Source organism: Mustela nivalis (assembly GCF_964662115.1).
Source record: "Mustela nivalis genome assembly, chromosome: 11".
In the NCBI taxonomy this organism is placed as follows: Eukaryota; Metazoa; Chordata; class Mammalia; order Carnivora; family Mustelidae; genus Mustela; species Mustela nivalis.
In genome coordinates, this window is record NC_139030.1 from 2,131,456 (window position 1) to 2,145,367 (window position 13,912).

Consider the following 13,912-nt stretch of genomic DNA (forward strand, 5'->3'; position numbering starts at 1 on the left):
GTTTGACCAGTGAAAGGGCAATCAGCAAAACGAAGCCAAGATAGGATGGGAGCCCAGGCTTTGTCTATTCCAGGTAAGAGTTCCTCCTGCTGTACATCCTGTCCTCAGGGATATAGGCCATCTGACTACACGATGTGCTCATTGAAATTGCATCCATAATGGGACTCTTTTTCACCTAATGTTTTGCTTGAAATCAAAGCAGTGGCCAAAGGGCTCTCTTTAGTATGTTACCCTGGGACTCTGGGGAATGTCAGAAGCAAAGGAGGGAAATAGCCAGCCTGAATCTTTATAGCTAATTAGTTTGCCAGGAAACCAATCCCAGGGCCAGAAGCAATTATTTTTACTGCTTTATATTCCTGCCATTTGAAAGATCCTTTTCAGCAAGAGCCACCTACCATGCAAAAGCAGAAGGGTCTGTGCAGAAGTCATTAGTGACACGGGGATGCCCTCATTTCCCAGGGTGGAAACACTCCTCAGCAGTGGCCTAGGAGTGAACGATCCTGTCCATAGACAACTTCTCTTCTTTGCCAGCACATTTCCAGGAAGCAGATTTGGCTTCCCCAGCACTGCTGAGAAGAGAGTATATGCAGTTTAGGAACCTATGCAAGCTCCTAGACCAGGATCTCTTAGTTCTGAGTTGCTGTGTGATCTGGGGTGTGATTACCCTTGGGAGATGAAGGGATCTGGGATGGGACATGAATGTCAGAATTGGAGCAGCACTTGATCCTATCTTTCCCTGAGAAGGGAGATGACTAGAGTCATAGCCTTTTCTAGTCATCTGGCTACAGAGTTCCCAAACTGACTGAACATCAGGATCACCTGTGAGGTTTCTTACATTCAGATTCTTGGGCTCCCTTCCAGATTTGGAATCTCCGGTAGCAGTAGAAATCTGTAATTTGTGGTTCAGATAACCATTTTTTGGAAGCACTCACTTAGGGCAAGTTCTCTCCTAGTGAAAGAATGTCCTCAGTAGCCTCCCTCAGGGGATTTTGACTTGCATGCTTCGGGGAGGCTGCTGAGGACATATGCACATCAGCTTCCCCTGGAGTTCTGGGAGCTTTTCATCTACCTTATGGAAGTTTACTGAGGAGACCGGGATCCAGACCACAGCTCCCCTGTATCTTGCTACCAGATCCTAGCTCTCAGGGCCAGCCAGAAGGCACAGCTGGACTATTCTCAGGGGTGCTTCTCCCATGTGTTGGGTTCACACATATTGGGTTAGATGGGATTCTTTTGAGGACTTCCCATCCATTGGCTCATCCAAACAGCATGCCTTGGTAGGTATATTATATCATTACCCTTTTTGTAGGTGAGGGATTGAGGAGCAGAGAGGTAAAGCCACCCACTTAGTTAACTCAAAAAGGGGCAGGACCTGGGGTCTGAACCCTGATAATGGGGTTTCCTAAACATGTGACAGTACTGCTTCCAGAAGGTGCTAAGCCTAATCTAGCTGATTCTCTTGGGATAGGAAGGCCAAACAGGAAGATGATGAGTGAGATTTTTCTGAGCATACCTGGGGTCCAGAAGCAGGGGAAGACAGGGATTGGTGAGTGGAGAGTGGCCACCAATAAGACTGAGAAGGCAGGGACTGTGGGGGAAGTCCAGGCTTGTGGATATGAACATCATCTTGGGGGTGATAGAGGGCCCACAGACTTAGCCTGTGTGTCGATGAGGCTTGGGAAAGATCACCACCATATGTGTGGAATACAGACAGTAGTGTGCATGGTCAGAGGAGGGTACTATCAGGATCTATGACCAAGGGACACATAGTTTCTGATATAAAAAAAGAGGTAGAGGGAGGATAGAAAAAAGGTGCCAGATTCAACTGATAATAAAGAGATCCAAATTACACATGCTATTGTCCTTGAGGACTTGAGGAAGCAGCACAAGTACCCAGGCACCATGAGTCCAGCTGAGGCAGCCTGCCTTGGCTTCACACCTTTGTGCTCAGCAATAAGGAGACCTGCACCCTCTGACCGGTAAGCTTCATAGCAGTCAGCCTCCCTGCATGTCAACCCATCCCCTCATGCTCCTTCTCCTTCCTGTTACTCTGTCCACCACTTATGAGCTCCTGGTGAATTCTGTATCTATCCATGTGATACTAACCTCAGTCTCTCAGTCCCATGACTTCCTGTGCTCATGACCTGGCCTCATTGGTCCAGCCACTCAGCCCAATGTTATTTCTAGACCCTGCCCAAATGTCTGTATAGTTATTGTTTTAATGGTGCACCCTTCCTGCTACCCTATAGAATGTTAACTGCCCTTCCTGGCATACCTGTCCTATCTGGTATTTTTATCTCTAAAATTATTTTTCACCACCTGAAATATGTATTTTAATCTTTTATTTAAATAATTTTTAAATTTTTTGTTTCCCTTAATTGTAATGTAAGCTCTATGAAGTCAGTGAATTTTCTCCTATGTTCTCAGATTCAAGGATAGAGGTTGTTGGCTGTCACATAGTAAGAACGCCACTGTTTTACATATGTGTGTGTATGTATACACACACACACATATGTATGTGTGTGTATGTATACACACATATATGTGTACATATGTACGCATATATGTGTACATATGTACACATACACATATGTATATTTACACACACACACATGCATGATGTGGTTATCTTGGGTTACCCTTGGCATTATCTGTTAGGTCTGTAATCAAAGGAGCGAGACTGATACAAAGTGAAGGTTAAGCAAAGCTTTATTTCCCGCCAAGCATTGAGAATCAAACCGATTGGCTGGGGCCATCTCTCACAAAGGGGCCACCCCTCCCAGCCTCACAGACTAACTTTTATAGAGCAAAGGCCATGTGGTTGAACCTGGCCACACACAGGTGGCCAATGAGATTGTAACACACAGAGAAAACTGCACAGTCATGCTAGGTCACACACAGGTGGCCAATTGAATTTCAATTTACCCTAGTAGATATTTGAACTAGCCTTGATCAGAATTGGCTCCCAAAAGACGGGGCCCAATCTCCTTGGTAGCTAGGGAGACCATATGTGTGCCCCACTGATTGGGTGTCTCCACTTGGCCTGACCTGCCCTTGTATCTGGGCTTTGCTACCTAGGACTGGTTTCCAGGACTTGCTTTTAAGTAAGTTCCTCTGGGAGTGGCAGGGTCAATCTAAGTTTACTGCATAAACAACAAAATGGCTCCCTCTGACTAAGTAGGCCCTTACATTATCCATTATTCTTTATATTTTTATTTTTCTGTACCAGTATTTCCAAAAACTTCTATAATGAAAATATATTACCTTGGTTATAAAAATACTATATTCTTTTTTTTTTACTGTAATTTTTTTATTAAATTGATTTATTTATTTTCAAAAAACAGTATTCATTATTTTTTCACCACACCCAGTGCTCCATGCAATCCGTGCCCTCTATAATACCCACCACCTGGTACCCCAACTTCCCACCCCCCCGCCACTTCAAACCTCTCAAATTGTTTTTCAGAGTCCATAGTCTATTCTAATGAATAATTTTTAAGCAAGTAGACTGGACAGAAAATAAGACCTGGCCAGATATATCTTTACATTTTTTTTAAAGACTTTTTTAAAAAAATATTTTACTTATTTATTAGACAGAGAGAGAGAGATCACAAGTAGAGAGAGGGGGAAGCAGGCCCCCTGCTGAGCAGAGAGCCCTATCTGGGACTCGATTTCAGGACCCTGAGATCATGACATGAGCTGAAGGCAGAGGCTTAACCCACTGAGCCACCCAGGCACCCCTATTTAGATTTTTTTAAATCACATATGGACTGCAGGAATTCTCATGTGTGTGAGTGAGAAAGTAGGATAGTTCACCCAGTAAGACCAAGATAGGTGATTAGGAGCTGTTTTGGGTAAAGACAGTTGAGAGGATTGGGAGCAGATGGAAAGACTGATGAGCCAAACTGAAGTTTGATGTCATGAGTTTGAATTTCCCCATCAACCCCCACAGCGTGGATGCAGAAGTGGGGAAGGGAGATGGTGATATCAATCAAGGAAGTGTTTAGGAGGGAAGATGCATTAGGACAAGTTTCCAAGGGGACTGAGGGTACTGACAGTACTTGAGGCCACATTAAATAGGGAAGGAAGCAAAGTTAGGAAGATAATAGACTGGGAAAAATGTACAGAAATCTCCCATTCCTTAGATTCTGTCATTACCAATCACTGAAACCATCTACAATCACTTTCAAAATCCCCTGCTTCCACTCCTGGGTCTCTCCTTCAAATGTCTTGCAACACCAGTGGAATCGACAGTCTTATTATTGTCCCTTACCCTCCTGACAACCTCTCTTCCTTCCCTCTTTCCCAGCCCTGAGCTGGGAAGTGGGGAATTGTAGAAAGATAAGTTAAAAATACAGACTATTCTCTTTCCAAAATTTAGCAGTTTCTTTTTTTTCATTAAGCATTTCCTTGCTTATTTTCCTTTTTTTTTTTTTTTTTTTTAACATACAATGTATTTCTATCACCAGGGGTACAGGTCTGAATTGCTAGGTTTACACACTTCACAGCACTCACCATAGCACATACCCTCCCCAATGTCCATAACCCCACTCCCCTATCCATCCCCCCTCCCCCGGTAACCTTCAGTTTGTTTTGTGAGATTAAGAGTCACTTATGGTTTGTCTCCCTCCCAATCCCAAATTGTTTCATTTATTCTTCTCCTACACCCTTAACCCCCCATGTTGCATCTCCACTTTCTCATATCAGGGAGATCATATGATAGTTGTCTTTCTCCGCGTGACTTATTTTGCTAAACATGATACCCTCTAGTTCCATCCACGTCATCGCAAATGGCAAGATTTCATTTCTTTTGATGGCTGCATAGTATTCCATTGTGTATATATACCACATCTTCTTGATCCATTCATCTGTTAATGAACATCTAGGTTCTTTCCATAGTTTGGCTATTGTAGACATTGCTGCTATAAACATTTGGGTGCACATGCCCCTTCGGATCACTACGTTTGTATCTTTAGGGTAAATACCTAGTAGTGCAATTGCTGGGTCATAGGGTAGTTCTATTTTCAACATTTTGAGGAACCTCCAAGCTCTTTTCCAGAACGGTTGCACCAGCTTGCATTCCCACCAACAGTGTAGGAGGGTTCCCCTTTCTCCACATCCTCGCCAGCATCTGTCATTTCCTGACTTGTTAATTTTACCCATACTGACTGGTGTGAGGTGATATCTTATTGTGGTTTTGATTTGTATTTCCCTGATGCCAAGTGATGTGGAGCACTTTTTTATGTGTCTGTTGGCCATCTGGACATTTTCTTTGCAGAAATGTCTGTTCTTGTCTTCTACCCATTTCTTCATTGGATTATTTGTTCTTTGGGTGTTGAGTTTGCTAAGTTCTCTATAGATTATGGATACTAGGCCTTTATCTGATATGTCATTTGCAAATATCTTCTCCCATTCTGTCAGTTGTCTTTTGGTTTTGTTAACTGTTTCCTTTGCTGTGCAAAAGCTTTTGATCTTGATGAAGTCCCAATAGTTCATTTTTGGCCTTGCTTCCCTTTCCTTTGGCAATGTTCCTAGGAAGATGTTGCTGCGGCTGAGGTCGAAGAGGTTGCTGCCTGTGTTCGCCTCAAGGATTTTGAAGGATTTCTTTCTCACATTGAGGTCCTTTATTCATTTTTAGTCTATTTTTATGTGTGGTGTAAGGAAGTGGTCCAATTTCATTTTTCTGCATGTGGCTGTCCAATTTTCCCAACACCATTTATTGAAGAGGCTGTGTTTTTCCCACTGGACATTCTTTCCTGCTTTGTTGAAGATTAGTTGACCATAGAGTTGAGGGTCTATCTATGTGTCTGTTTTTGTGCCAGTACCATGCTGTCTTGATGATGACAGCTTTGTAATAGAGCTTGAAGTCCGAAATTGTGATGCCACCAACTTTGGCTTTCTTTTTCAATATCCCTTTGGCTATTCGAGGTCTTTTTGGGTTCCATATAAATTTGAGGGTTACTTGTTCCATTTTTTTGAAAAAAATAGACGGTATTTTGATAGGAATATCATTAAATGTGTAGATTGCTTTAGGTAGCATAGACATTTTCACAATATTTGTTCTTCCAATCCAGGAGTATGAAACATTTTTCCATTTTTTTTGTGTCTTCCTCAATTTCTTTCATGAGTACTTTATAGTTTTCTGAGTATATATTCTTAGCCTCATTAGTTAGGTTTATTCCTAGGTATCTTATGGTTTGGGGTGCAATTGTAAATGGGATTGACTCCTTGATTTCTCTTTCTTCTGTCTTGTTGTTGGTGTAGAGAAATGCAACTGATTTCTGTGCATTGATTTTATATCCTGACACTTTACTGAATTGGTGTACGAGTTCTAGCAGATTTAGAGTGGAGTCCTTTGGGTTTTCCACATATAATATCATATCTTCTGCAAAGAGTGAGAAATTTGATTTCTTCTTTGCTGATTTGGATGCCTTTAATTTCCTTTTGTTGTCTGATTGCTGAGGCTAGGACTTCTAGTACTATGTTGAATAGCAGTGGTGATAACGGACATCCCTGCCATGTTCCTGATCTTAGCAGAAAAGCTTTCAGTTTTTCTCCATTGAGCATGGTATTGCGGTGGGTTTTTCATAGATCGCCTGATAATATTGAGGTATGTGCCCTCTATCCCTACACTTTGAAGAGTTTTGATCAGAAAGGGATGCTGTACTTTGTCAAATGCTTTTTCAGCATCTATAAAGAGTATCATATGGCTCTTGTTCTTTCTTTTATTAATGTTTTGTATCACATGGATTGATTTGCGGATGTTGAACAAAACTTGCAGCCCTGGAATAAATCCCACTTGGTCGTGGTGAATAATCCTTTTAATGTACTGTGGAATCCTATTGGCTAATATTTTGGTGAGAATTTCCGCATCTGTGTTCATCAAGGATATTGGTCTGTAGTTCTCTTTTTTGTTGGGATCCTTGTCTGGTTTGGGGATCAAGGTGATGCTGGCCTCATAAAATGAGTTTGGAAGTTTTCCTTCCATTTCTATTTTTTGGAACAGTTTCAGGAGAATAGGAATTCGTTCTTCTTTAAACTTTTGGTTGAATTCCCCCCGGGAAGCCGTTTGGCCCTGGGCTTTTGTTTGTTTGGAGATTTTTGATGACTGTTTCAATCTCCTTACTGGTTATTGGTCTGTTCAGGTTTTTTATAACTTCCTGGTTCAGTTGTGGTAGTTTATATGTCTCTAGGAATTCATCCATTTCTTCCCAATTGTCAAATTTGTTGGCGTAGAGTGGCTCATAGTATGTTCTTATAATTGTTTTTCTTGGTGTTAGTTGTGATCTCTCTTCTTTCATTCATGATTTTATTTATTTGGGTATTTTCTCTTTTCTTTTTGATAAGTCTGGCCAGGGGTTTATCAATCTTATTAATTCTTTCAAAGAACCAGCTCCTAATTTTGTTGATTTGTTCTATTGGGTTTTTTGGTTTCTATTTCATTGATTTCTGCTCTGATCTTTATGATTTCTCTTCGCCTGCTGGGTTTAGGGTTTCTTTCTTGTTCTTCCTCCAGCTCCGTTAGGTGGAGGATTAGGCTGTGTACTTGAGACCTTTCTTGTTTCTTGAGAAAGGCTTGTACCGCTATATATTTTCCTCTCAAGACTGCCTTTGCTGTTCCCACAGATTCTGAAGCATTGTGTTTTCATTATCATTTGTTTCCATGATTTTTTTCACATCTTCTTTAATTTCCTGGTTGACCCATTCATTGTTTAGAACGATGCTGTTTAGTCTTCATGTATTTGGGTTCTTTCCAAATTTCCTCCTGTGATTGAGTTCTAGCTTCAGAGCACTGTGGTCTGAAAATATGCAGGGAATGATCCCAATCTTTTGATACCAGTTGAGATCTGATTTAGGACGCAGGACGTGATCTTTTCTGGAGAATGTTCCATATGCAGTAGAGAAGAATATGTATTCTGTTGCTTTGGGATGAAATGTTCTAAATATATTTGTGATGTCCATCTGGTCTAGTGTGTCATTTGATTCCTTTTTTTCCTTGTTGATCTTTTTCTTGGATGATCTATTTCAGTGAGTGGAGTGTTAAAGTCCCTTACTATTATTGTATTATTGTTGATGTGTTTCCTTTGAGTTTGTTATTAATTGGTTTATATAGTTGGCTGCTCCTACTTTAGGGACATAGATATTTAAAATTGTTAATCTTCTTTTTGGACAAACCCTTTGAGTATGATATAGTGTCCTTCCTCACCTCTTATTATAGTCTTTGGCTTAAAATCTACTTGATCTGATATAAGTATTGCCACCCCTGCTTTCTTCTGGTGTCCATTAGCATGGTCAATTATTTTCCATCACCTCACTTTTAATCTGGAGGTGTCTTTAGGTCTAAAACGAGTTTCTTGTAGGCAACATATAGATGGGTTTTGTTTATTTATTCATTCTGATACCCTGTGTCTTTTGATTGGGGCATTTAGCCCATTGACATTCAGGGTAACTATTGAGAGATATGAATTTAGTGCCATTGTATTGCCTGTAAGGTGGCTGTTACTCTATATTGTCTCTGTTCCTTTCTGATCTACTACTTTTAGGCTCTCTCTTTGCTTAGAGGACCCCTTTCAATATTTCCTGTTGAGCTGGTTTGGTGTTTGAAAATTCTTTCAGTTTTTGTTTGTCCTGGAAGCTTTTAATCTCTCCTTCTATTTTCAGTGATAGCCTAGCTGGATATAGTATTCTTGGCTGCATGTTTTTCTCATTTAGTGCTCTGAATATATCATGCCAGTTCTTTCTGGCCTGCCAGTTCTCTGTGGATAAGTCTGCTGCCAATCTAATATTTTTACCATTGTATGTTACAGACTTCTTTCCCAAGCTGCTTTCAGGATTTTCTCTTTGTCACTAAGACTTGTAAATTTTACTATTAGGTGATGGGGTGTGGACCTATTCTTGTTGATTTTGAGGTGGGTTCTCTGCACCTCCTGGATTTTGATGCTTGTTCCCTTTGCCATATTAGGGAAATTCTCTTCAATAATTCTCTCCAATATACCTTGTGCTCCCCTTTCTCTTTCTTCTTCTTTTGGAATCCCAGTTATTCTCCCATCTAAGTACTAACCTGGCCCGACCCTGCTTAGCTTCCGAGATCAGACGAGATCGGGCGCGTTCAGGGTGGTATGGCCGTAGACCCAGTTATTCTAATGTTGTTTCATCTTGTGGTGTCACTTATTGCTCAAATTCTCCCCTCGTGGTCCAGTAGATATTTGTCCCTCTTTTGCTCAGCTTCTTTATTCTCTGTCATTTGGTCTTCTATATCACTAATTCTTTCTTCTGCCTGATTTATCCTAGCAGTAAGAGCCTCCATTTGTTATTGCACCTCATTAATAGCTTTTTTGATTTCAACTTGGTTAGATTTTAGTTCTTTTATTTCTTCAGAAAGGGCTTTTATATCACCTGGGATAGTTTCTCTAATATCTTCCATGCCTTTTTCGAGCCCATCTAGAACCTTTAGAATTGTCATTCTGAACTCAAGATCTGACATATTACCAATGTCTTTATTGATTAGGTCCCTCGCCTTCAGTACTGCCTCTTGTTCTTTTTTTTTTTTTTTTTTTTTGTGGTTAATGAATTTTTCTGCCTTGTCATTTTGTCTGGGTATAGTATATGAAGGAGCAAGTAAAATACTTAAAGGGTGACAAAGACCCCAGGAAAATACACTTTAACCAAATCAGAAGAGACCCCAAATAGTTGGGTGGGGGAGAAAGGGGATTAAAAGAGGCTCAGAAAAAAAAGAAACAATTAAAAAACGAAAACGAATGAAGTAAAAAAATATAAAAAAGAAAAAATATATATATTAGATAAACTAGTTAAAATACATTAAAAAAGAAAAGGGTAAGAGTTAAAAAAAATTAGCAGAAGAGGAAGAAAAAAATTAAAAAGAAAAACAAATTAAATTAACTGCAAGACTAATGAATCATGGAGAGAAATCCATGAGTTCAGTGCTTTGCTTTCTCCTTCTCTGCAATTCCACTGCTCTCCTTGGTATTGAACCTGCACTCCTTGGTAGGTGAACTGGTCCTGGCTGGATTTCTTGTTGATCTTCTGGGGGAGCAGCCTGTTGTAGTGATTCTCAAGTGTCTTTGCCTCAGGCAGAATTGCACCTCCCTTACCAGGGACTGGGCTGAGTAATCTGCTTGGCTTCCCTTTCAGGAGCTTTTGTTCCCTGAACGCTTTCTGTAGAGTTCTGGAGGGCGGATATGAAAATGGCTGCCTCCCAGTCTCTGGCCCAGAGGAGCCGAGAGCTCGGGCTCCACTCTTCAGTGCACCCTCAGAGAATAATAGCAACCAATAACTCCCGTCTCCCTGGCTTCTGACCACGCTCCAAGCTCACACAAGCTGTGACCTGTTCAAGGTAACCCTGAGCTGAGAGCTCACTCCTTGGCTCTGTCTCTGTAGCTGGCTTCCCTGTTCTAATACCTGCAAGCTCTGCGACACTCAGACACCCCTGATCGTTCTGTAACCTTGTGGGACCTGGTGCCGTGCTGACCCTGTGTGGGGTTCACCCCGGTTTAACCTCTGGAGCTATGTCCCCCACTGAAACAGAATTGTAACAGTCCTGATTTTGTGCTCCATTGCTCTGCCACTTGTTGAGAGCTGGCCCCTCCCCCCGCAGTCTATCTTCCTGTCACTTTGGAGTCACTTCTCCACCTGTCCTACCTTTCAGAAAGTGTTGATTTTCTGTGTCTAGAATTGCTGTTCTTCTCTTCAATCTCCTGTTGGATTTGTAGATGTTTGCAATGTTTAGATAAGCTATCTAGCTGATCTCCTGCTACCTGGTGTAGCCTCAGCCTGATACTTTTCTGCCATCTTCTTATTTTCCTTTAAAAAAAAAAGATTTCAGAGTTTTGAGAAAGTCAATTCTGACAGTTTTTTGCCAACTTAATCGTAGTGAGGGATGGAACTTCGGAATCCCTTACTCCACCATTTTCAGTGACATCTACTCATGACAGATTTTCAACAAGAGTGCAGAAGAAATTCAAGGGAAGGAAAGCCTTTTCATGAAATGATGCTGAAAGAGTTGGGCACTCATAAACCAATAAATAAGTAAACCTTGCCCTAATACTCTCACCTTACACAAAAGCAATTCAAAATGGGTCATATGTTATTTGTAAAATGTAAAATGATACAACTTTTACAAAATAATGTAAGAAAAATATTTAGAATTCAGGGCAAGGAAAGAGTTCTTAGATTTGATATCAAAACCATAAAAGGTCCATAAAAGGAACATTTGATTAAATTGGACCTCATTGTAATTAAATATTTTCTATGACAAAGACCCTCTTAGGAAGATGAAAAGATAAGCTACAGAGTGAGAAAATATATCTGGAAACCTCTGATAAAGGACTATTATCTACAATATATAAAGAACTCTTGAATCTCATCAGTTGAAAAGCAAATAATACAGTTTGAAAATGGATAAAAGTCATGAACAGACATTTCCCCAAAGAGAGACAGATGGGAAATAAGCAGATAAGAATCTGTTTAGCATTAAGCAGTAGGGAAATGTTAGTTAGCATTGCTAACAAATGCTAGTGATGATATACAGGGGCACCTGGGTGGCTCGATGGGTTAAAGCCTCTGCCTTCAGCTCAGATTGTGATCCCAGGGTCCTGGGATCAAGCTCCACATCGGGCTCTCTGCTCAGTGGCGAGCCTGCTTCCCCCCTCCCACTCTACCTGCCTCTCTGCCTACTTGTGATCTCTCTCTGTCAAAAAATTAATAAAATCTTTAAAAAAAGTGATGATACAGTGTCTCTGCACACCTGTCAGAATGACTATAAAAAAAAAATAGTGACAAGACCACATGCTGGGGAGGATGTGGAGGAGACTGATCTCTCATACATTGATGGTGAGAGAGCATAATGGTAAATTTTTCTAGAATGTAGCTAACAGTGCTTGTAATACTTAATATGCAGCTATTTCATGACTACACATTGTACTTCTGACATTTCTACAAGAGAAATGAAAATTTATATTCACATGAAACAAATGAATATATATGAATGTACATATCAGTTGTATTTATAATAGCCCTAAACAGGAAACAATCTATATATTCTTAAATTGGTGAGTGGTTCAACAACCTATGGTACTCATATACTATGAGACACTACTTAAGAAAAGAAAAGGAACAAATTATTGATACATGTAACAACTTGGATGGGTCTCAAAGAAATTATGCTGAGTGAGAAATGCCAGTTTTAACAACTTATATATTGTATGACTCTGTTTATATTATATTCTTCAAATGACAGTACTTTAGCAATAAAGTATGGATTACTGGTTCCAGGGGTTAGGGACAACTTTGGAAGTGGGATAAATGGGAGGTGGGTGTGATTATAAAAGCACAAGATACAAAGATCCTTGTAATGATGGGATGTTCTATATCTTGTCTTTGGTGGTGAACACTTAAAAATACACTTGGTAGAACTGCATAGAACTAAATATACACGTGCACATAAATAAGTACAAGAACAACTGGATTAGATTGGTGAATTGTATTAAAATCTATATCCTGGATGTGATACTCTACTATAGTTCTTTTTTTTAATTTTTATTTTTATTTTATTTTTTATTTTCAGCATAACAGTATTCATTATTTTTTCACCACACCCAGTGTTCCATGCAATCCGTGCCCTCTATAATACCCACCACCTGGTACCCCAACCTCCCACCCCCCTGCCACTTCAAACGCCTCAGATTGTTTTCAGAGTCCATAGTCTCTCATGACTCACCTCCCCTTCCAATTTACCCCAACTCCCTTCTTCTCTCTAACTCCCCATGTCCTCCATGCTATTTGTTATGCTCCACAAATAAGTGAGACCATATGATAATTGACTCTCTCTGCTTGACTTATTTCACTCAGCATAATCTCTTCCAGTCCTGTCCATGTTGCTACAAAAGTTGGGTATTCATCCTTTCTGATGGAGGCATAATACTCCATAGTGTATATGGACCACATCTTCCTTATCCATTTGTCCGTTGAAGGGCATCTTGGTTCTTTCCACAGTTTGGCAACTGTGGCCATTGCTGCTATAAACATTGGGGTACAGATGGCCCTTCTTTTCACGACTTCTGTACCTTTGGGGTAAATACCCAGGAGTGCAATTGCAGGGTGATAGGGAAGTTCTATTTTTAATTTCTTGAGGAATCTCCACACTGTTCTCCAAAAAGACTGCACCAACTTGCATTCCCACCAACAGTGTAAGAGGGTTCCACTTTCTCCACATCCCCTCCAACACATGTTGTTTCTTGTCTTGCTAATTTTGGCTATTCTAACTGGTGTAAGAATATCTCAATGGTGTAAGGTGATATCTCAATGTGGTTTTAATTTGAATCTCTCTGATGGCTAGTGATGATGAACATCTACTATAGTTTTGAAAGATATTACCATTGGGGAAAAATAGTAAAGGGTATATGCCATCTCCATATTATTTTTGATATGTTTGCAAATTTGCTATATTTCAAAATTAAAAAAATATAACAAATGAGAAGTACATTGGACAAATTTACTTTCATGCTCAAAATTCTTCAGTGAGTTCCTAGCCTTGCAGGAGCACTGCTCAAAACTCCTTTAGGAGAACAGAAAAACAACCACTTTCTGAAAGGTAGGACCGGCGGAGAAGTGAATCCAAAGCGACGGGAAGATAGACCCTGGGGGGAGGGGCCGGCTCCCGGCAAGGGGCGGAGCAACCGCGCACAAAATCAGGACTTTTAAAAGTCTGTTCCGCTGAGGGACATCAGTCCAGAGGCTAAACCGGGGCGAAGCCCACGCGGGGTCAGCGTGGCCTCAGGTCCCGCAGGGTCACAGAAGGATCGGGGGTGTCTGAGTGTCGCAGAGCTTGCGGGTATTGGAACGGGAAAGCCGGCTACAGAAACAGAGCGGACAGTAAGCTCACAGCTCGGTGTTA